Source organism: Dermochelys coriacea, chromosome 8 (genome assembly GCF_009764565.3).
Source record: "Dermochelys coriacea isolate rDerCor1 chromosome 8, rDerCor1.pri.v4, whole genome shotgun sequence".
NCBI lineage: Eukaryota > Metazoa > Chordata > Testudines > Dermochelyidae > Dermochelys > Dermochelys coriacea.
In genome coordinates this window covers 33713814-33735414 of record NC_050075.1, presented here as the reverse complement: position 1 = coordinate 33735414, position 21601 = coordinate 33713814, and the positions used below count along the sequence as shown (strand labels likewise).

Sequence of the window (21601 nt, the reverse complement as noted above, 5' to 3'; positions counted from 1 at the left end):
CTTGCTTTACCTATACTCCTCCTATGCTGTACATATAGATGAGACCTATAGATAAGAACACAGCAATGTGGGGCATTTGATCATAAATGACATGAGGTAGCTGGTGATCAGAATGTATATCAGGTCACATGGACCTCTTCTCCATCCCCCAGACCATGAGTTTGAAAGGAGCATGAGGGAATTAGGCACCCAACTCTCACAGAAGAGATAGGTAATAGCAGTGGGGGTTCATTTATGAGAAATATGGATAGTTGTGTTTGTGGCGACTGGGAGAACTACCTGGTGAATTGCCTGGCTAATGCCTATACAGGAAGGATAGGCTCCACCCAAACCAAAATGGAACCAGATTGCTGGCATGTAAAATTAAAAAGATCATAGAGGAGTTTGTAACTAAGGACTGGGGGAAAGCTGACATGTGTGGAAGAGCATTTGGTTCAGACAGACAAATTTAACATCCTTGTAGGCGGGAAACTACCAAAGAAACCCACCATAGTAGCATTTAACTTCAAAAAGGGGAACTACATAAAAATGAGGAAATTAGCTAAATGAAAAATGAAAGGCACAGTCATAAGAGTGAAGTGGCTGCAATCTCCATGGAAAGTATTGTAAAATACCATAATAGAGGCTCAAACTATATGTGTACCCCAAATAAAAACAAAACACTAAGAGGATTAAAAAAATGGCACCATGGGTAAACAACGCAGTAAAAGAGGCGGTTACAGGCAAAAAGGCATCCTTAAAAAATGGAAGTAAAATCCTACTGAGGAAAATAGAAAAGAGCATAAATTCTTGCAAGTCAAGTGTAGAAGTATAATGAGACAGGCCAAAAAGAATTTGAAGAGTAACTAGAAAAAGACAGAAAAACTAACAGGATTTATTTTTTAACTACATCAGAAGCAGGAAGCCTGCCCCAGTCAATGGGTCCACTGAGAGATTAAGGAGCTAAAGGAGCACTCAAGGAAGACAAGGATATTGCAGAGAAGCTAAATGAATTCTTTGCATAGGTCTTCACTGTAGAGGATGTGAGGGAGATTCCCACACCTCAGCCATTCTTTTTAGGTGATAAATATGAAGAACTGTCCCAGATTGAGGTGTCAATAGAGGAGGTTTTGGAAAAAAATTGATAAATTAAACAGTAATATGTCACCAGAACCAGTTGGTATTCACCCAAAAGGTCAGAAGGAACTCAAATATGAAATGGCAGAACTATTAACTGTGGTATGTAGCCTATTGCTTAAATCAGCTGCTGTACCAGATGCCTGGCAGATAGATAATGTAACACCAATTTTTTAAGAAGGCTCCAAGGACCCTGGGAATTACAAGCCAGTAAGCTTAACTTTAGTACCAGGCAAATTGGTTGAAACAATAGTAAAGAATAGAATTATTAGACATAAATGGACAGATTTTTTGGTGAAGAGTCAATACTGCTTTAGTCAAAGGAAATTGTGCCACATCAATCTATTTGAATTTTTTGAGGGGGTCAACAAGCATGTGTATAAGGGTGCTCCAATGGATATAGTGTACTTGGGCTTTCAGAAAGCCTTTCACAGGTCCCTCACCAAAAGCGCTTAAGCAAAGTAAGCTGTCATGGGATAAGAGGGAAGGTCCTATAATAGATTGGTAATTGGTCAAAAGACTGGAAACAAAGGGTAGGAATAAACTGTCAGTTTTTATACCAGAGAGGGATAAATAGCACAATTTCCCAAGGATCTGTTCTGGGATGTGTGCTGTTCTACATATTCATAAATGATCTGGAAAGGGAGGTGCACAGTGAGGTGGCAAAAATTCCAGACAATAGAAAATTGCTCAGGATAGTTAAATCCAAAGCAGACTGTAAAGAGTTACAAAGGGATCTCAAAAACTGGGTAACTGGGCAAGAAAATGGCATATGAAATTCAATGTTGATAAATGCAAAGTCATGCACATTGGAAAACATAATCCCAACTCTACCGACAAAATGATAGGGTCTAATTTAGCTATAACCACTCAAGAAAGAGATCTTGGAGTCTTGTGAATGGTTCTCTGAAAACATCTGTTCAATGTGCAGCGGCAGTCAAAAAAGCTAACATCGTTAGGAGCCATTAGGAAAGGGTTCGACAAAAAGACAGAAAAAATTATAATGCCACTATATAAATCCATTGTATGCCCTCACCTGAATATTGTGTGCAGTTCTGGTTGCCCCATTTCAAACAAGATATATTAGAATTGGAAAAGGTTCAGAGTAGGGCAACAAAAATAATTAAGAGTATGGAACAGCTTCCTTATGAGGAAAGATTAAAAAGGCCAGGACTGTTAATCTTGGAAAAGACATGACTAAAGAGGGTAAGATAGAGGTCTATAACATCATGAAAGGTGGGGAGAAAATGAATAAGGAAGTGTTAGTTATCCTTCACATACTACAAGAACCAGGGGTCACCCAATGAAACTAGTAGGCATCAGGTTTAAAACAAACAAAAAAGGAAGTACACAATACACAGTCAACCTATGGAACTTCTTGTCAGGAGATGTTGTGAAGGCCAAAAGTGTAACTGGGTTCAAAACAGAATTAGATAAGATCATGTAGGATAGGTCTACCAGTGGTGATTAGCCAAAATGATCAAGGAACATCTGAGGTGTCCCTAAACCTCTGACTGCCAGAAGCTGGGTCTCAGGGCCGGCCTTTGGGATGGACCGTCTGGGCCCCCACCCAGGGTGGCCTGCCAAAAAGGGTGCCATGCACAGGGTTTGGATTCCCACCTGACCTGCCGAGAGCCACCTAGGCTGACTGAGGTGGCAGGCAGGCAGGCGAGCAGCAGCGCTGAAGAGGGGGTGTGGGGGAGAGACCTGAGCTGCAGAGGGCAGTTGGACGACCAGTCATCTGGACAAGGTGACTCCTCTGGAGCAGGGGTGCCCCTCCTCCACCCTGCTCCATGTGTGCAGCCGCTGCTGTTCCTGTCTCCACCCCCTTTCCTCCCCGGAGGTCCCCTGGCCACTCCGGACTGTCACTGGGAGTCTTCTCTGTCTGCTGGGGGGCAGAGGGCTGTTGTTGGGTTGTCCCCCTCCCCCGCAGCTCACCCCCAGCCGTGCACCTGATTTCCACCCAGCTGGGGTAATGGGACAGGGGGAATCTTTGTTTTCTGCTGCCACTAGGACCACTACAGGTCCATCAATGGCTATTAGCCAGGATGGGCAGGAAGGGGTGTCCATAGCCTCTGTTTGCCAGAAGTTGGGATTGGGTGACAGGGCATGGATCACTTGATGATAATCTGTCTGTTCATTCCCTTTGGGGCACCTGCCATTGGCCACTGTTGGAGGACAGGATACTGGGCTTGATGGACCTTTGGTCTGACCCAGTATGGCCATTCTTATGTTCTCTCTGGGTCCAGAGCTGCTGGTGGCTGCTTGTGTCTGAACACAAACCTTTGGGCTCCTGGCCCTTAGTGCTTTCTTAAAGAGACAGCACACTCATGCACACACACACACGTCCCTCAACACAACACGTGCTGTCTCCCTCACATAAACTGTCACACACTCCCCTCAACACACACAACACCAGGGCTCCCTGGTCAATTCAGGTCAATTCCCCACCTGGGCTGTTCTGAGGCATCAGTAGCTGCTGCTCTCCTGCCCTCTCCTTACGCAGTCCAGGGGTGCACAGGACAGAGGAGCAGCAGTTCAGTGGGGGAGCGAGCAGCAATGCCGCTGCTTTGTGCAGCCAGGTGAGTCAGTTTCCCCATGTGGGTGCAGGAAGGAGATGCAGGGGTTAGGGGCTCAGGAGCGAGGTGCAGGCAGTAGGAGTGAAGGGGGCATAGTGCAGGGGTTAGGGGCACAGGAACTGGCAGGGATCGGGATGAAGGGGACACAGTCGAGAGGTTGGGGCGCATGATGGAGGTGTAGGGGTAGGAGTGAAGGAGATGCAGCGGTTAGGGGCTCAGGGAGGGAGGTGCAGAGGTAAGAGTGAAGGGGATGCAAGGATGAGGGAAGTGCAAGGGTTGGGGTGAAGGGGGCACAGTGCAGGGGTTAGGGGCACAGGAGGGGACTGCAGGGATTGGGGTGAAGGGGGCATGCACAGTGCAGGGGTTAAGGCCACAGGAGGGAGGTGCAGGGATTAGGGGTGAAGGTGGCACAGTGCAGGGGTTAGGAGGAAAAGGAGGGTGGGGAGCCCTGGGAGCCCATGGGGGACCAGGGGAAATAGGGGGGCACTATGCCCTTGGGGGCCAGGGGCACCAAAATGCAAGTTCGCCCAGCGTGCCATTTTCCCTAAGGCCAGCCCTGCTGGATCTGAACTACCAGGTATGGATCACTTGATAATTCTAATAATTCCCTCTGAAGCTTCTGGCTCTGGCCACTGTCAGAAGACAGGATAATGGGCTAGATGGTCCATTGGTCTGACCCAGTATGTCCATTCTTATGTTCTCATGTTGTCCACAAAGGGATTTAGGTTCCTAGCTATCTCTTTAATCACTTTCATCCAAAATTTAGATCCTCAAATTCTAACTCAGCTGCCATCTAGCTCTGTAGGTGCTTAAAGTCCTGCTGGTAAAGTCCCCTAGGAGCCTAAGTTTCTGCTGGTGGGCATGCACAAAGTCACCAAAATCCTCATGCTTGGCACCTAGCTCATGCCTAAACCCCAGCAGGATCCTCAAAGTAGGTATCTCATCCGCAGGGCCTGATCCAGTAGGCATGTTCAGAGAATACCAACTAGATCAGGCCTGATACAAAGTACAGCTGGAGAGGGAGGTATCCCCTTTAGTACAGTGATTAGATCACTCACCTAGGCTATATCAGACTTAGGCCTAATCTAATCTAATCTGAGTGATGCAGTTAAACCGATCTAACCCCTGGTGTAAGACAGCACTAGGTCAATGGGAGAATTCTCCTGTCAACCTAGCTACTACCTCTTGGGAAGGTGGAGTAGCTACCTGTTGGTGTAGGTAGTGTCTTCATTGAAGTGCTATAGCAGCACAGCTGCGTCACAGACAAGCCCTCCGTCAAATGCCCCACTGCCTGATATGAAGTAATATCTGAATAATAGTCTCCATCATCTCAGGGGAGTTCTCTGATGGTTGGGTGGTGATAGCCAGTCATTCCTGTTGAAATTCTACCACTCTGTATAAGTAATTGAATAGTTATTAGAACAGGGACTTGACCATGGGTGTCCTACAGCACAGCTGTGCACTCTAACCACTGGGCCATAGATTCATTCTAGTTTCTCTGGCCTAATTGTCAGGTCTTTAAATCAGGCCGTATGGCTTCCTCTGTAGGCCAATTCAGCTCTGATGTAAGTCTTTCAAAGACTCTGTATTTGCAGCTGATTTGTAAGCCCTCTGGCCTAAAACACTGGAGAGTAGGGAGCTCACTATTGACACCTGTTGGTGAATATGGAGAGGAGGGGCCTGGTGCTACTTGAACTGAGAACTCCAGCTGGACAAGGCTCCAAGGGGAATAGAGCTCTTTTCCAGCATCTATAGGTGAGCAAGGGGAAACGACTGACTAGGTCAGGCCTTATTTGCATTTCAACTGTGTGACAGTTTGGCATGTTTTTTGTTAAAATACAAACAACATTTGAGTTTGGGGGCAATAATATGCTATTGTCCCTGTTTGGAAGTGAAAGGACAAGAGACCTGCACCAAATGTGCCTGGGGTCAGAGGTCACCCTGACCACATGTGTAGTCAGGCACAGTGGGGTAAGGGAGCCTGGACAGAGCTAGCAAGTGAGCCAACAAAGAAAAGCATTTACACTATTTGCTGGGAGTATTTTTCAGGTAAGGACTATTTTAAGGCTCCTGTATTCTATAGGCCCCTGGTTTCCCTCTGAAAAGTCACCATAAAGGCAATTTTAAGGTGGTGTAGAGAGTTGAGCTCAAGTAGCAGATGGAGTAGTGCTAAGACAGAAGATAGTACAGAGGTAGTTTGGGCTGAAGCTGCACAGATTAGTAACCCCTCTCCTCCCCAATTAAAGCTGAGATCACTTCAGCTGGGTTAGCTGGTACAATCCTTGAGCAGCCCAAGCAGCACTTCCTTTAGGAGCTGAAGATGGATCTACTAGAATTTGTGGACTCCATCAAATGGTAACTGGGGAACAGGGAAGTGACTAGAATGCATTAGCCAGTCACAGCTGCAAGGGAAGGAGTGAGGATGGGGCCAGTGTTAAGACATCCTGGGCAGGTAGGAGTCTTATCTAATATATATTAACTTCTTAATTGCTGGCTTTCCCAAGTTCATTCTGTTATCCCCCCATTTACCACTCTTAAAAAGTTGTTTTAAACCCCTGGACTCACTGCTTGCATGTGGGGAAGTATTGCTCATCAAGGGTGGTATATCTGATTTCCCAGGTGGGGTGGGGGCTTGAGAGACTGTTAAAGTTTGCAGAAGCCTCTCTGCCTCCCAAGCTGAGCCTGGCTCTTTTTGCTGTTGATAACACTTGGCCAAAGGGTTACAGATTCATTCACAGTTCTAAATATGATTTGGGCCTACTATTTATTTCTAGAGCTGGTGCCCAATAAATGAATTCATTAGACTGTAAGTTCTTTGAGTTAGGGAACACATCTTCCCAGAAAGTATCTAGCACACTTTGGACAGTACTGCGAGTACTGCTAATGTAAAAATCTCTTTGCAAATAGTTCAAGTACAGATCACAGTTTACTCTAATTTAGGCATTATTCAAAATTTGCTGTATAGTTTCTGCAGATAAATCTTTCGTTCTCTACAAGTACCTGGTGTTTGAAATCTGAGGTGTGTTGATTAGCTTTGATTGGTTACACAGGTCACATGGCATATTTCTCAATGGATGGATGCAAATTTTAGAATCAGGCCTTCCAGTACAGATATCTTCTATTAGGAATTTAAATTTGCGCTTTTGGTGAATATTTTCCAGTATTCACTTAAAATTTGTTCATATGGCTGAACTTATTTGTTATAATTATGGAAACCAAGCACAAAAGGAAGGTGACTTCAGAGTAAGTGAATTCATTTTAAAAAATGGAAACATTTAGTTGGAATTTTGGAGAACAAAATTTCTGGTTCAGGGAGCTGAAAGAAAAGGTGGCATAATTTATTTGAACCTGAATATGAAGCATAGCAATATACAATGCTGCCTTAATTCAAGCACTGGTGGAGGAATGTTAAAGAGAAACAGCTTTATGAAATCCCCCAGCTGAAGACTAACTGTGTGAAATACAGAAAGATGTGGCTATGAAAATGAGCTATCTTCATATCTAACCTAGCAACTTTTTTTCTTAGAATGATTATAATATGGAATGAATAACTTTTGCACTGCACTTAATTTCTGAAGCTGTTGCCAGGGGATACCACCCATTGGTAGTATAGCTGCTCAAAATATACAGATCTGTAAAAATGCAGTTCAGCTGGCTGAGATGAAAATGTGCTTTGGCTAAATTTCTGCAGGTTGTTATATTTAGCAAGCTTTGCAAATATTTTAAAAAAAATTAAACAGATGTTTAAAGTGAAGTTCCAGAATCAAAACAAGATGTTAAAATGACAGTCAACGAAGTATATTTCTGTAATAGTACAACATGTTTTATAAATATATTACTGATTGAAACTGGATGGAATATGTTTCTATTATTTTGCAACATTTTTCTAATAAATGACATTTTAGGTTAGGTTTTGCCACGTCTACCATTTTACTTTTGTCTGCAATTATTAATTCTGATAATACCAACAGACCCCATCGTATTAGACACTGCACAAACATGCAGTGAGATACAGTCCCCACTATGAAGAGCTTTAGGGTAAGAGTTTCAAGAGCACCTAAATAATTTTAATGGGACTTGTGTTCCTGAATCACTTGAGTATTTTTTGAAAATCCCTCCCTAAATAGACTAGAGAGAGATTGGGATGGGGACCAAAGCATTGAGTGATTTACCTCAGGTCACTGATCGAGACAGGACTAGAACTCGGGTCTCTGTACCCTTAGCCCATTGTTTTATCTACTAGACCATGTTGCTTCCCTTAGCCCCATTGAAATTAATGGAACTACTTGTGGTGTAAGGTACTATTAAAGAGTATTTGTGAATACCTATTACATAAGGTAACAGATTTTTTGTTTTGTTTTGTTCTTCTTTTATTTGAAACCTCAATGGGAATTAAGCCGCGTGATTCCTATTACAGTGAGCGGAACAATTTCTTCTCAATTATTTTTGTGCAACTGTATTGAAGAAAATCACTTCAGTGAAGTTTCCTGAATGAAAGAGACAGTAGAATTGAGCCCCCTGTGCAACATAATCCTATGTAAGCATTTGGTTGTTTTGGAGCGTCTTATGTTTGGCTTTTTAACAATGCAGCGGATATGTTCCATATCTATCTGTGTTCTTGTGCTGTAACTTGAGGTTTCAGAGGTCCTTAGCTCCTGTCAGCCTACTTGCTTCTTCCTAGCAGCGATTACTTTCAATCCGTTCAGTTCCCAGGAGGTGCACAGCATGTAAACCTGGTACCAGGGGTGTTCTCAATACAACAATAGCCAATCTTTTCCCATTGTATTGTGTCTCCAGTGCATATTCAAAATACCACAGCACCAGACCTTTTCTTCTGGGAATTAAACCTTGCTTGTGTATGAAACTGAAAGAGAAGGCAGGTCACTGTCATGGGTCAAAGTGAGGAAGCCAAATTGTTGCGGAAATTATACCTTGGGGATAAGCGCTTTATAAATGTGATAGAAATGGAAGGATATCCTTGGCAGATTTGACTGAATTTAATTTAAATGATTTGGGGTTCACTGTATTAAATTCTTAGTTTATGTATTATTGCGGGCAGGGATTGCCTGGAACCCATCTAGGAGAGAGAGGTGTTCTGAGGCATGGGAGTTCAAAGGATTATATCGAAAATATGCTGGACAAGAGTGGACTTCTGGGACAATATGTGTGAAATGGATTTCCTGGGGAATAGCTAGGGTGAAGTTTAATGTAAATTCCCCACCTCCAATTATGCAAAACCTCAGATTGTCTGACTACCTGTTCCTGAGACTGAGATTAAAGGCCCATGTTGTATAAAGAAACAGCTGAACTGCCTATTTCTGATCTTGTTACCATGGGGAAAACCCAGTGTGTGGGGTCTGAAGGACTGACCAGATCACTTGCTGGAGTTGGGTGTGTGTGTGTGTGTGTGTGTGTGTGTGTGTGTGTGTGTGTGTGACTTTGGGTAAACTTGTTAGCGTGCATGTAGGTTCTTTTATTTTTAATATCTTTTCTCTATTATGCTTTCACTTTAAGAATAAATGTGCTTGCCTAGAAAGAGCTGTATAATGACTTATAACTGAAGACAATACACTGGTCATAGCCTCTGGAGAGAAAGCAAAACACAGAGGCTCGCCTTTTCATAGTGAAAAGAGGATACTACAGTGTAGGCAGGGAACTGTGCAGCCTGAGAAAGCACCAGTCAGGAGGAGTGAGACATGGATCTCTGCTTGAAAGGTGATGGCTAGAAGCCTAAAGTGGGTGCTTGTGTGGCCATACTGAATGAATAGTGTAAGAACATGGCTTGACATGACTGAATTACCAAAGAGAATTCTGGGAGCAGAATCCTTCTCTTAGCATCAGGCAGATGCCAGTGGTGAAACTGACTGGCTACATGTTGCGTGTTTGATCAATACTGATCTTTGAACAGCAGATATGTCCACTTGAAACAACACGTGTGGAACAAGAGCTGACTGGGGCATCTTGACCCTGTTGAAGGACATCATGCAGGGGGCTGAAGTGAATGATTGATAAGGGAGTGAATGTGGGGTAATTTTAAGTTGGCACCACTCTGCAGTCTCCTCCTAAAAATACTAATTAGATAAAATTTAGTAACCACATGCTCACTGGGCATGCTTTTAAGACATGCGACTCCTTTGAGGAAAAAATATAAGAATCAAGCAAATTAAATTATTGTTGGGATTCCTTAATTGACACTTGAAGAAGCAATGCTGCTAGTCAGAGTAGCCAAAACTCTCTGCTCCGTGGGCTCAAGTAGGACTGTGAGCCAGAGGGGTCTCAAGGCAGCCAAGGCCTTATCTCAAGGGAATCCGAGACAGACCAGAAGGCTGGGAAGAACAGACCTGGAGGGAAGAAGCCATCTATAAAATTGGTAACTACCTTCTCTGTTTGCCAAGCAGGAACTGCGCGAGGGTAGTGCTGGGCCTGTTTGTGAAAGAGAGACTCGTTTAAGGAAAATGTATAGCTCTTAATGCCTAACACAGGAGTTATGTGCTTAATATAACCCTTTACTGCTTGTGTAATTCCTTCTCAGTAAACTGCTGTGCATTGAAGATAATTACTGTGGACCTTTTTCACTGCTATGACAGTAATCTGCTCACTGGGAGCCCATAAAGATCCATTCCAGGGGTAGTAGTGCCCCCTGTTGTCAACATTTGGTAGCAGAGGATGGTTTGCTGTCATGCCTAGGTGAATAGGTCTTTAAACTGAATCAAACGGTTTCTGAACTGGTTGCCTGTTAAGAGCTTGGTATCATGAATCATTGGTGTTAACCGACTAATTTAATTTAAATATTGTTCGGAATCAGTTCTGACTTATATTTATTCTAGCTCAGGGGTCAGATTTCATTACAGTACGAAGAGAGGGAAGTATACCGGTGAGCAGGGTTGTATTGGCTGTTCCTGGAGTCGATGGTTCACAAACACAGACAGGGAAGGGTCATTGAACCAGAGGACGAGGAGGATGTCCTGATGCCTCCGTGTGTGTGATTGATGAGTGTTTAAGACAGGTGTCTAAAAGCTTGGGTCTGATGTATGTCTGACTGATGCAGTACCCACACTGCATGGGAAAGTTTTGGACAACTTGCTGTTGGGGTGTCAAAAGTGTTACACTCCTGAGAGAGCCCAAACAGCCACATGTCATCTGTGCTATGTATTGTGCTGTAGATAAGCTGGTAAAGAAGCAAGATGTTCTCGAATGTCAGCACGATATTGTGCAAGAAAGTTTGGAACAGGAATTGAAAAAAAAAAAAATGAAATTGTGGCATGAAAGCCTGAAATGTGTCTTCCAAACTGTTGTAGCACAAAATGTAACCAAGGCTCATCAGGTGACAGCTTTAACCCATATGTGTCTGGAAAGAATAAATATACAGGAGGAAGAAGAGCCCTGTCCAGGGCCTCTGGCTGCCCAGCCAGTAGTGATGATAAAAATGCTTCAGCAAATGGCATTCATGGCAAATACAAGAAGTAGTTAATAGTCCTCTGACTGAAACTAAAAAACAGGCACTGGCTAAACATGTTGACTAAGAGAATGTGTTTGGTTTGGCTGTTGGAATACATGGTTAGAAAACATTTAATCTTGAAGATTAAAGAGAAATTGTGCTGGCCCTATGGAAGGAATAGCTTTGTTGGCAGAAATTGAGGCAGAGTTAAAGGTGACAGAGATTGTGTTATACAGAGGGTAGACCGATACTTTCTGATCTCCTCTGAATTAAGGACCACTTTGATGCTCCATCAGAAGGAAGGAGAATCTGTTATGGCTTATTGTAGTAGGTAGTTGTTGTTTTGCTCTCTGGCTGAAATAGAGGAGAAACAACTGACATATTTGATCTATGATGGTCTAAGAAAACCTATTAAGGTGTTCATAGGCTCCTGCACTGATTTAGATCAGGTTGAATTGATTAAAGCATCTTGGAAGGCAGAAACGGTAGTAAGTGGAGTAGGTAGTTCTTCTCAGAAAGTGATTAGTGAGGCTCCCTATAGCAATCAAGCAGGCTATAATGGCTCCAACCACACTGACATGGTAGTTGCAATGAAATAGGACAAGGCCGAGGACGGTGTGGTAGGAGATGTGGAGTGTTTAGTGGGGGATCACTGTGAGCACAGGTATGGGCTCAACTTCAGGAAAGAGAGGCAGATTACGGCCTGTTTGCATGGGCAACCTCTGGAGACTTTGCTAGCTGCTTTAAATGATTTGATGGCAAGGACGAGATCACAGTCAACTCCAGGAGTTAAGGCTGTTGAGACCGTGGGAACAGGTACAGAAGATCTGCTGGTGAGTTCTTATGGCTTGTTATCCCCAGAATTGGCTCAGATGAAATTGGCAGCTCTCTGTCAGGGTGGCTCTACATTTCAGTAAAAATGCCTCGACCTTAGGAACCCCTGTCCCTAAAAGTAAATGTTAGTAGCCAAATTACAGCCCCACATATATGGTCAATCTTACATGGAAGAGGGGACAGAAGGAAACATATAATGGTTGCTGGCATTAATTAATACAGGAGTAAAGGCAACTTAAAGTATTAAAACACTGCTGTGAATAGTAGATCAAACTAAATTTTAAATTAGTGGTTTGTAACCACATAACTGAAAAAGCTATGTTAAAAGTAGATATGGTACAACAGGAAAGTGAATGATTAATTTGGCAGAAAGTCTGTTTGTGAAGAGACTGTAAATAACGAGGTTATTTACAGTGGATTAAGAAAGTGAACCTGTAAAGGTCTGGAAGTGCCACAGCTGCCAAAAAGAAAAGGAGTACTTGTGGCACCTTAGAGACTAACAAATTTATTAGAGCATAAGCTTTCCTGAGCTACAGCTCACTTCATCGGATGCATTTGGTGGGAAAAAACAGAGGAGAGATTTATATACACGCGCACACACACACAGAGAACATGAAACAATGGGTTTATCATACACACTGTAAGGAGAGTGATCACTTAAGATAAGCCATCACCAGCAGCAGGGGGGGGAAAGGAGGAAAACCTTTCATGGTGACAAGCAAGGTAGGCTAATTCCAGCAGTTAACAAGAATATCAGAGGAACGGTGGGGGGGTGGGGTGGGGGGGGAGAAATACCATGGGGAAATAGTTTTACTTTGTGTAATGACTCATCCATTCCCAGTCTCTATTCAACACTAAGTTAATTGTATCCAGTTTGCAAATAAATTCCAATTCAGCAGTCTCTCGTTGGAGTCTGTTTTTGAAGCTTTTTTGTTGAAGGATAGCCACTCGTAGGTCTGTGATCGAGTGACCAGAGAGATTGAAGTGTTCTCCAACTGGTTTTTGAACGTTATAATTCTTGACGTCTGATTTGTGTCCATTCGTTCTTTTACGTAGAGACTGTCCAGTTTGGCCAATGTACATGGCAGAGGGGCATTGCTGGCACATGATGGCATATATCACATTGGTAGATGCGCAGGTGAACGAGCCTCTGATAGTGTGGCTGATGTGATTAGGCCCTATGATGGTATCCCCTGAATAGATATGTGGACAGAGTTGGCAACGGGCTTTGTTGCAAGGATAGGTTCCTGGGTTAGTGGTTCTGTTGTGTGGTGTGTGGTTGCTGGTGAGTATTTGCTTCAAACTGGGGGGCTGTCTGTAAGCAAGGACTGGTCTGTCTCCCAAGATCTGTGAGAGTGATGGGTCGTCCTTCAGGATAGGTTGTAGATCCTTGATGATGCATTGGAGAGGTTTTAGTTGGGGGCTGAAGGTGATGGCTAGTGGCGTTCTGTTGTTTTCTTTGTTGGGCCTGTCCTGTAGTAGGTGACTTCTGGGTACTCTTCTGGCTCTGTCAATCTGTTTCTTCACTTCAGCAGGTGGGTATTGTAGTTGTAGGAATGCATGATAGAGATCTTGTAGGTGTTTGTCTCTGTCTGAGGGGTTGGAGCAAATGCGGTTATATCGTAGCGCTTGGCTGTAGACAATGGATCGAGTGGTATGATATGGATGAAAGCTAGAGGCATGTAGGTAGGAATAGCGGTCAGTAGGTTTCCGATATAGGGTGGTGTTTATGTGACCATCGCTTATTAGCACCGTAGTGTCCAGGAAGTGGATCTCTTGTGTGGACTGGTCCAGGCTGAGGTTGATGGTGGGATGGAAATTGTTGAAATCATGGTGGAATTCTTCAAGGGCTTCTTTTCCATGGATCCAGATGATGAAGATGTCATCAATGTAGCGCAAGTAGAGTAGGGGCATTAAGGGACGAGAGCTGAGGAAGCGTTGTTCTAAGTCAGCCATAAAAATGTTGGCATACTGTGGGGCCATGCGGGTACCCATCACAGTGCCGCTGATTTGAAGGTATACATTGTCACCAAATGTGAAATAGTACAGGACAGGCCCAACAAAGAAAACAACCGAACACCACTAGCCATCACCTTCAGCCCCCAACTAAAACCTCTCCAATGCATCATCAAGGATCTACAACCTATCCTGAAGGACGACCCATCACTCTCACAGATCTTGGGAGACAGACCAGTCATTGCTTACAGACAGCCCCCCAATCTGAAGCAAATACTCACCAGCAACCACACACCACACAACAGAACCACTAACCCAGGAACCTATCCTTGCAACAAAGCCCGTTGCCAACTGTGTCCACATATCTATTCAGGGGATACCATCATAGGGCCTAATCACATCAGCCACACTATCAGAGGCTCGTTCACCTGCGCATCTCTCAATGTGATATATGCCATCATGTGCCAGCAATGCCCCTCTGCCATGTACATTGGCCAAACTGGACAGTCTCTACGTAAAAGAATGAATGGACACAAATCAGACACCAAGAATTATAACATTCAAAAACCAGTTGGAGAACACTTCAATCTCTCTGGTCACTCGATCACAGACCTACGAGTGGCTATCCTTCAACAAAAAAGCTTCAAAAACAGACTCCAGCGAGAGACTGCTGAATTGGAATTAATTTGCAAACTGGATACAATTAACTTAGGCTTGAATAGAGACTGGGAATGGATGAGTCATCACACAAAGTAAAACTATTTCCCCATGGTATTTCTCCCCCCCACCCCACCCCCCACTGTTCCTCTGATATTCTTGTTAACTGCTGGAATTAGCCTACCTTGCTTGTCACCATGAAAGGTTTTCCTCCTTTTTCCCCCCCCTGCTGTTGGTGATGGCTTATCTTAAGTGATCACTCTCCTTACAGTGTGTATGATAAACCCATTGTTTCATGTTCTGTGTGTGTGTGTGTGGGTGTGTGTGTGTGTGCGTGCATATAAATCTCTCCTCTGTTTTTTCCACCAAATGCATCCGATGAAGTGAGCTGTAGCTCACAAAAGCTTATGCTCTAATAAATTTGTTAGTCTCTAAGGTGCCACAAGTACTCCTTTTCTTTTTGCGAAAACAGACTAACACGGCTGCTACTCTGACAGCTGCCAAAGAATAAGTGGATAAGGGAATTTCTCATGGTTTGGGCTAGAAAGAAAAGGCAATGGTAAAGATAGGGGGGAGGGGAAATGTGTAAAGCCAGCTCCTTAGTATTCCTATACAGCAGAAGCTGTTCCGCACATAAAAAAACATGTTGCAGGATCTAAGAACACAAGGGGTAGTAGTAAACTGTCAAAGCCCCTGCTACTCCCCAGTCTGGCTTGTACAGAAACCTTATGGCAGATGACATCCCATGATTATATTTTAAAAATATAATTGTAAATCTATCCCATTGTAGACAACCTTCCACTTATAATGGCCAGAGCAGTGGTCAGGGATAAATGGTTCTCTGTTCTGAATTTATTTGTTTTTCTTTGTTTGAATTAATAACAGGCTAAATTATAAGAACTCCTGAGTTCCTGTTAACACCAAATAAACAAATGCCTCAGCAGGTACAGAAGATGATCTGGATAGCAAATTTGATGCAAACATTGGAAAACATTTGGACAGAGAAATCAACACGCATGAAAGGAAGAGCCAAAGGAATAATTAAAATATCAATGAAAAAGAACACAGTGATGCTTAAAATTGGTAAACAAAGGTAAAATAAACCCTATATAAAGAAAACCCTTTCCTTTTAACAGTTAAGTATATGGCTAGTCCCTTGGCAGTTTTAGTAACCACTCCGGATGGAGATGTGTAAAAACATTCTGATCAAATCCAATTATACTTGCCAAGGGACTAAATATAACAATTTTCAGAAATGAATGCACAGTATGTACTAACCCAGTGATTCTCAAACTTTTGTACTGGTGACCACTTTCCCATAGCAAACCTCTGGGTTTGACCCCTCCTTATAAATTAAAAATGCATTTTTACATATTCAACACCATTATAAATGCTGGAGGCAAAGCAGGGTTTGGGGTGGAGGCTGACAGCTTGCTACCCTCCATGTAATAACCTCATGACCCCCTGAGGGATCCCAACCCCCAGTTTGAGAACCCCTGTACTAACCTATAAGGCCCAGTCTGAGACCTTGTGAGTTTTGTTTGCTAAGTTTTTGCAGGTTAATCTATAAATTTATGGAAGCAAGAACTATGCTGTAAAATTTGCTGTGGTTTGTTGGCGATGTGATTACTAGACTTGTCTGTGCCACAGGATTCCATCTGAAGAATAAACAAGAAGATTGTTAAGTTACTCAAATTTCAATACAATTTCATAGGGGCACAAGCATAAAAACATGCTGGGTCAAAGTAAAGGTCCATCTAGCACAGCGTCCTGTCTTTTAACCATGACCATTGCCAGGTATTTCAGCAAAAATAAACCGAACGGGCAATAATCAAGCAAACAGAGGCATGCCTCCCCTCACACTGTTGCCAGGGCAAAAAAGCCTGTGTCTGACCTCTGGGCATTTAGCATCCGTAGTGAGCTGTAACTCTTAGCCAACATTGTAAAACAGAGGGTTTATTAATGAACAGATACTTAATGTGGAACGGACTTGTTGGCATGGGAATTGGTAACTTTTAGCCAAGTCCATCTTGGACTCCCTGCCTCTCTCCCAACCACAGATTGCCCAGTTTCTAGCAACCCAACCTCCAACATGCTCATTGTCCCTCCTCCTGGTCTTTGGCTCACTTCCCAGGCAAAGTGTCACCTGCTTGTGTTTCTCCCTCCCTCCCCCCCCAGGTTTTAGGTTACAAAGAGCACCAACTATAGCTTATGTGCAGGCAACTGGAGTAGCCTGACCTGCCCCGAAGGGTGTTAGCAAGTCACATGCCTTGTACCTACCACCTAAGCATTGGTGCAACATGCAGGAAAACTAAGGCACCACATGGTATTTATGCAAAATGGTCAAAACTCACATAGATCCACAAAAAAACAAAAAGTGTACCAGGTAATATATGGCAGCACCTGGAACATAAAACAGGGTACTATAAAATAGTACCAGAAGGAAATGGATTATGGTAAATACCCAAAGTGAAATGGAAACAAATAATAGGAGCCCAGTAAAAACAGGGCACCTTAATCACAGAAGGAAATTGAAATTTGGATTAAAAAGGGGATAACTTCACCATGACTTTACAATTAAAAAAAGGGTTGGTGGGAATAATATAAAATAAACCAAGACATATGTTGGTATCAAGTGGAAAAGGATAATGTAGTAATAAATAAGCTGGCCTATAATTCATTTCCAGTATGAACAATAATAATGGCACCCTCAGATAAGTAAAACCTTTGATTTACCCCAGATTAACATCACCAAATTTGAGGAAAATAAAGTGGAATTATACAGACTGGGATATGAAAATACAAACTGACCAAATAGAACAGTCAGCTAGACTGATATTTGTAAAAGGTATGCTTGCTCAAATGTATAAAGCTTTTTGAAAAAGCTGTAGAAAAAATAAGATCTCAAATGTGTGCTTGGTATGATGTTGTATGTCAAATAACAGCAAGAAATAAAGTTGAATGGGTAATGTAGTTTTGAATTTGTAAAACTGCAGTGTTACTCCTTGTATGCTTCCGTTGTGGATATCAGATGTATAAGCAATATTTAAAAAAAACAAACAAACACACAAACACAAGCTTTGCAAAACACCTATAAAATTGAGTTGTTGGATTATGCTACTAAAATCGTAAAATAATGCTTTAAGTTTTCTAAAAACCAGAAAAGGAGATACATGATCTAATAGTTAGTGTACAAATTATGGTTATGATTGATGCAGTATTACAATTATATTTCGTGATTGAATATCAATTGGGGGACTGTTGGAATGGTGCCAGATTGGTGTGGCCATACTGAATGAATGGTGGGAGAACATGGCTTGACATAACTGCCAAAGAAGGTTCTGGGAGCAGAATCCTTCTCTTAGCATCAGGCAGATGCCAGAGGTGAAACTGACTGGCTCCATGCTGCATGTTTGATCAATACTGATCTTTGAGTCAGCAGATATGTCCACTTGAAAGCAAACAACATAACTAGAACATCCTGAGTAGAACATGGGCTGACTGGGGCATCTTGACCCTGTTGAAGGACATCATGCAGGGGGCTGAAGTGAATGATTGATAAGGGAGTGAATGTGGGGTAATTTTAAGTTGGCACCACTCTGCAGTCTCCTCCTAAAAATACTAATTAAATAAAAATTAGTAACCACATGCTCCCTGGGCATCCTTTTAAGACATGTGACTCCTTTGAGGAAAAAGAGTATAAGAATCAAGCGAATAAAAACCTTTTATGGTTTTTTGGTTTCAGTGGGTGTCATGAATTTTGTTTCACTATGATTTGCAATTAAAACATACTGAAAATCTGAATGTAAAACTCAGTAGTTTGAACAGAGTTTTACTTGGTTTTGCATTGAAACTATCTTAGGTTTTATATTGTTGCATATTGCCATGGTATCAAAGCACCATGCAAATCAGCTGCACAGTTTTTGAGGCATATGCAACAGCAAGCAAAGAATAATGTGTAAAAGGCTAAAGTATGCTGCAGGCCTTACGACAGGCTAAAATCTTGTAGGATACCTGATGCTTTGATACATCTAGGCATCTGTCCAGACCCTGCAGGTGGGAAGTGAAATATACTGTAGCTACAACAAAATTTCCCAACCAAAACAATTTGAGTCTTTCTGCAAACTAAACTACCATAAAAACCCATTATGATTTGCATTCATTGTTTAAAAAAATTTTGAAACAGAACTGGGGCTGAAAATCGAGGCTTCTCTTTTTGACGGTCTTGCCCTATATTTTGAATGAGCCTTTATATACATTTCCCCAGAAAAATCTTAATTGATTTTAAATTACACAAAAAGCCAACATAGCAAAATAATGATACCTCAAACCTTTCCTTTGAGAGGTCAAAGTTCAAATGAATTGGCTCCACAGTCTACTGAAGTCAATAAATGACTCCTATACCAACACCACTTTCAGATGCTATTAACATGGGCTGTATTCAAGTTGGTGATCCAAATTGAGATCACCATTATCCATCACTTGAGCTATTCCATCACCTCTATATGTCATCCTTTTGAAATTCTCCTTGTACTTGTTTTGTAGTTTTATTCCATAAATGGAAATAATTTGGAAACCACCATGCAAACAATTTCAATTCTTTACTACCTGTAATTTACCAATGGACACCAGGTGGTCATATTGTTGGATCTCCCATAGGAAAACCAACAATATATGAAGTATTCCTATTTTACAGGGGAAAAGTAAAGCACGTAAAGGTTGTGTGACTTGCCTAAGGACACAGAACTGAAGTGGCAGAGCTAGAGGTAAACCCCATGAATCTGGACAGCCAGTCCTTTCTTTTAACAACTCAGAGAAAACTCATTTCCCATTGCTCTTTCCATTGAATGACAAAAACAGCAAGTTTGGAAAACGGGATTAAGATGAGATTTATCTGAGGGCTGCATAAGTTTGTTGCGGTAAATTCACAATGAGAAAGTCGCATGAGCAATGCCCAATTTTATCTAGCTACATCCAAGTCTCTGTACAAGAATCAAAAGATGTCAAGCAGCCTTTAAGATTAAGAATTAGCATTGAAATCAGGGCCTTAAAGTGAAGCATGTGCCGTAGTGCTTTGCTGAATAGAGATGGGGCTTTGCACATACTTTAAATGTTTTGCTGTATTAAGGCCTAAATTGATCGAGAATATAGGATGAAATTACTTTATATATTTAATTTGGAGCACAACATTAGAGTATCTTGTTAAAAACTTTATCAGTTTGGGAGTTAACATTTAAGCAGAGGAAGAAAAGAAATTCCATGTATAATGAAAGTGGCCAAAAGATTTGTGTTACACTCATCAGAGGGGACTAATCCTATTCTAAAATCTGGAGAAATGACTACTGTTTCTGAGGCAACTTTAACATTCTCACCATCTGTTTAAAGCTTTCTAGTCAACATCATAATGGCACTAGTTAAAATAGTAAACACCATGGTGGTTATTTGTGTGTCTCATCCAAATATACTGATCTCTTTTATTACTTTGTGTATGTGTGTGTGTTTACTTTTCTGTCCTCTATAAAGAAATAGACAAGATAAGAATAAATGTATCAATTCTGTTATAATCAGTAAGACACAAAACTAAGTAATGGTTATCGTATGCATTATTGCGTAGCTAGGTGAAGCTCTGACATGTTTCAGAGAGTTTGATTGGTATATTCATTACACTTTGTGCTAAGTGAGTTTTTTTTAAAAAAAAAAAAAAAAGGGGGGGGGAAGAGAAATTCACTATTGCCAGTGATAATTACCTAGGGCAACCCGTCAGACTGCAGGAATGATAAATCGAATCAATTACCTGCTACCACCATGTGAGTCTGAAAATATCCATTTTCCTGCTTTGAGCAGGGGGTTGGACTAGATGACCTTCTGGGGTCCCTTCCAACCCTGATATTCTATGATTCTATGATTTTTCATATAGTTGAAAATTGAGAATTTAGATAGCTTTTTGTCAAAACTTGCTCAAATTTGGACATAGTTTTAACATGGATCCAAGCACTGGCTCATCTGCAGGTGTGCCAGGGTTAAGTTCTCCCCATTTCAGAAGGGCTATGGCAGGCCCTGCTCCATTTAAAGACCCATGTTAAGGATTAAGTGTGTATAGAACCTTGACAGAGTCCTCTGAAACTCTGGGGTGACTTTCAGCTCAATCTAAACCAATTTTTACTCTTAATATCTGAGCCATAATTTTCCTAAAAAAGGTATCAATGAAAAATCAGAAAATATAAAACCCAACAGTGGGAAAGTCTAAGTAAATTCTATGTGTAGCCATTATAACTATTTAATGATTATTACTGAGCAGCAGCATCGTGCACATTTGCTTTAAGGAACGTGGAGTTTGCCAAACAGTGTATCCTTACTTCTAAGAGTGTACAGTCTAAAGGCAGGAATGGGTAAAACCCTGGAATGCTTTCAGGTTTGTCCTGATCATGTCACATCTTCCAAAAATACAGAGAAGCTCTTCAAGAAGAGCTAAGATGGAGGGCAGTGAAGATTCTAACACCCAACTCTCTTTAGATAGGTGCAAAAGGTAAATGTCCAGCCAGGCCATGAAGCTTCTAGAAGTAAATAAAGAAGCCAGTCTCTGCCCATCTCCTCCCTTATAGCAAGAGCTACCCTCTGTCTCTGTACAGTGCCCCGTACACAACTGTACTCTTCCTCATCAGCCCTCCAAATCTTTGGAGAAGTTTGCAGAGTGCCCAAAGGAGAGGCTAGGTCATGCTCTGCTTCACAGGAAGGCCTACAGTATCAGTGCATGCATCTAGAATGTTGCCCTGGCATGTGGGGAAGGCCAGTCACAAGAGACAGAAAAAACATGCTTAAATGGAAGATCAGAGAGAGGAAATGGTGACCTCCATTCCCTGACTCAGTCACTCAAGTGCTGGTGAAAGCTCTGGCGGGTTGCAGTATTCAGGCTGAGGATGGCTGCCTGCATTGATAACCGTAGCAAGAGCTGACCATCAGTTTACCAGGAGTCACCTGCTTTGTCCTCACTGTTGAGCTCCCCATTTATTTAAAAATGTTC

At 42.2% G+C, this 21601-nt stretch overlaps 1 long non-coding RNA gene across 4 annotated transcripts in view; it reads left to right on the top strand.

Moving 5' to 3' along the window:
• The first annotated feature begins 5435 nt into the window (after window positions 1-5435).
• LOC119860375 overlaps window positions 5436-21601 on the top strand; it is a 122838-nt gene continuing 106672 nt past the window's right edge. For 2 of the 4 annotated variants that reach the window (XR_006273947.1, XR_006273948.1), the window contains exon 1: window positions 5436-5744. This is a non-coding gene — a long non-coding RNA (uncharacterized LOC119860375). Of the gene's footprint in view, window positions 5745-6813; window positions 6939-21601 lie in introns of those variants that run through there. The other 2 variants (XR_006273945.1, XR_006273946.1) reach the window with 1 other exon arrangement.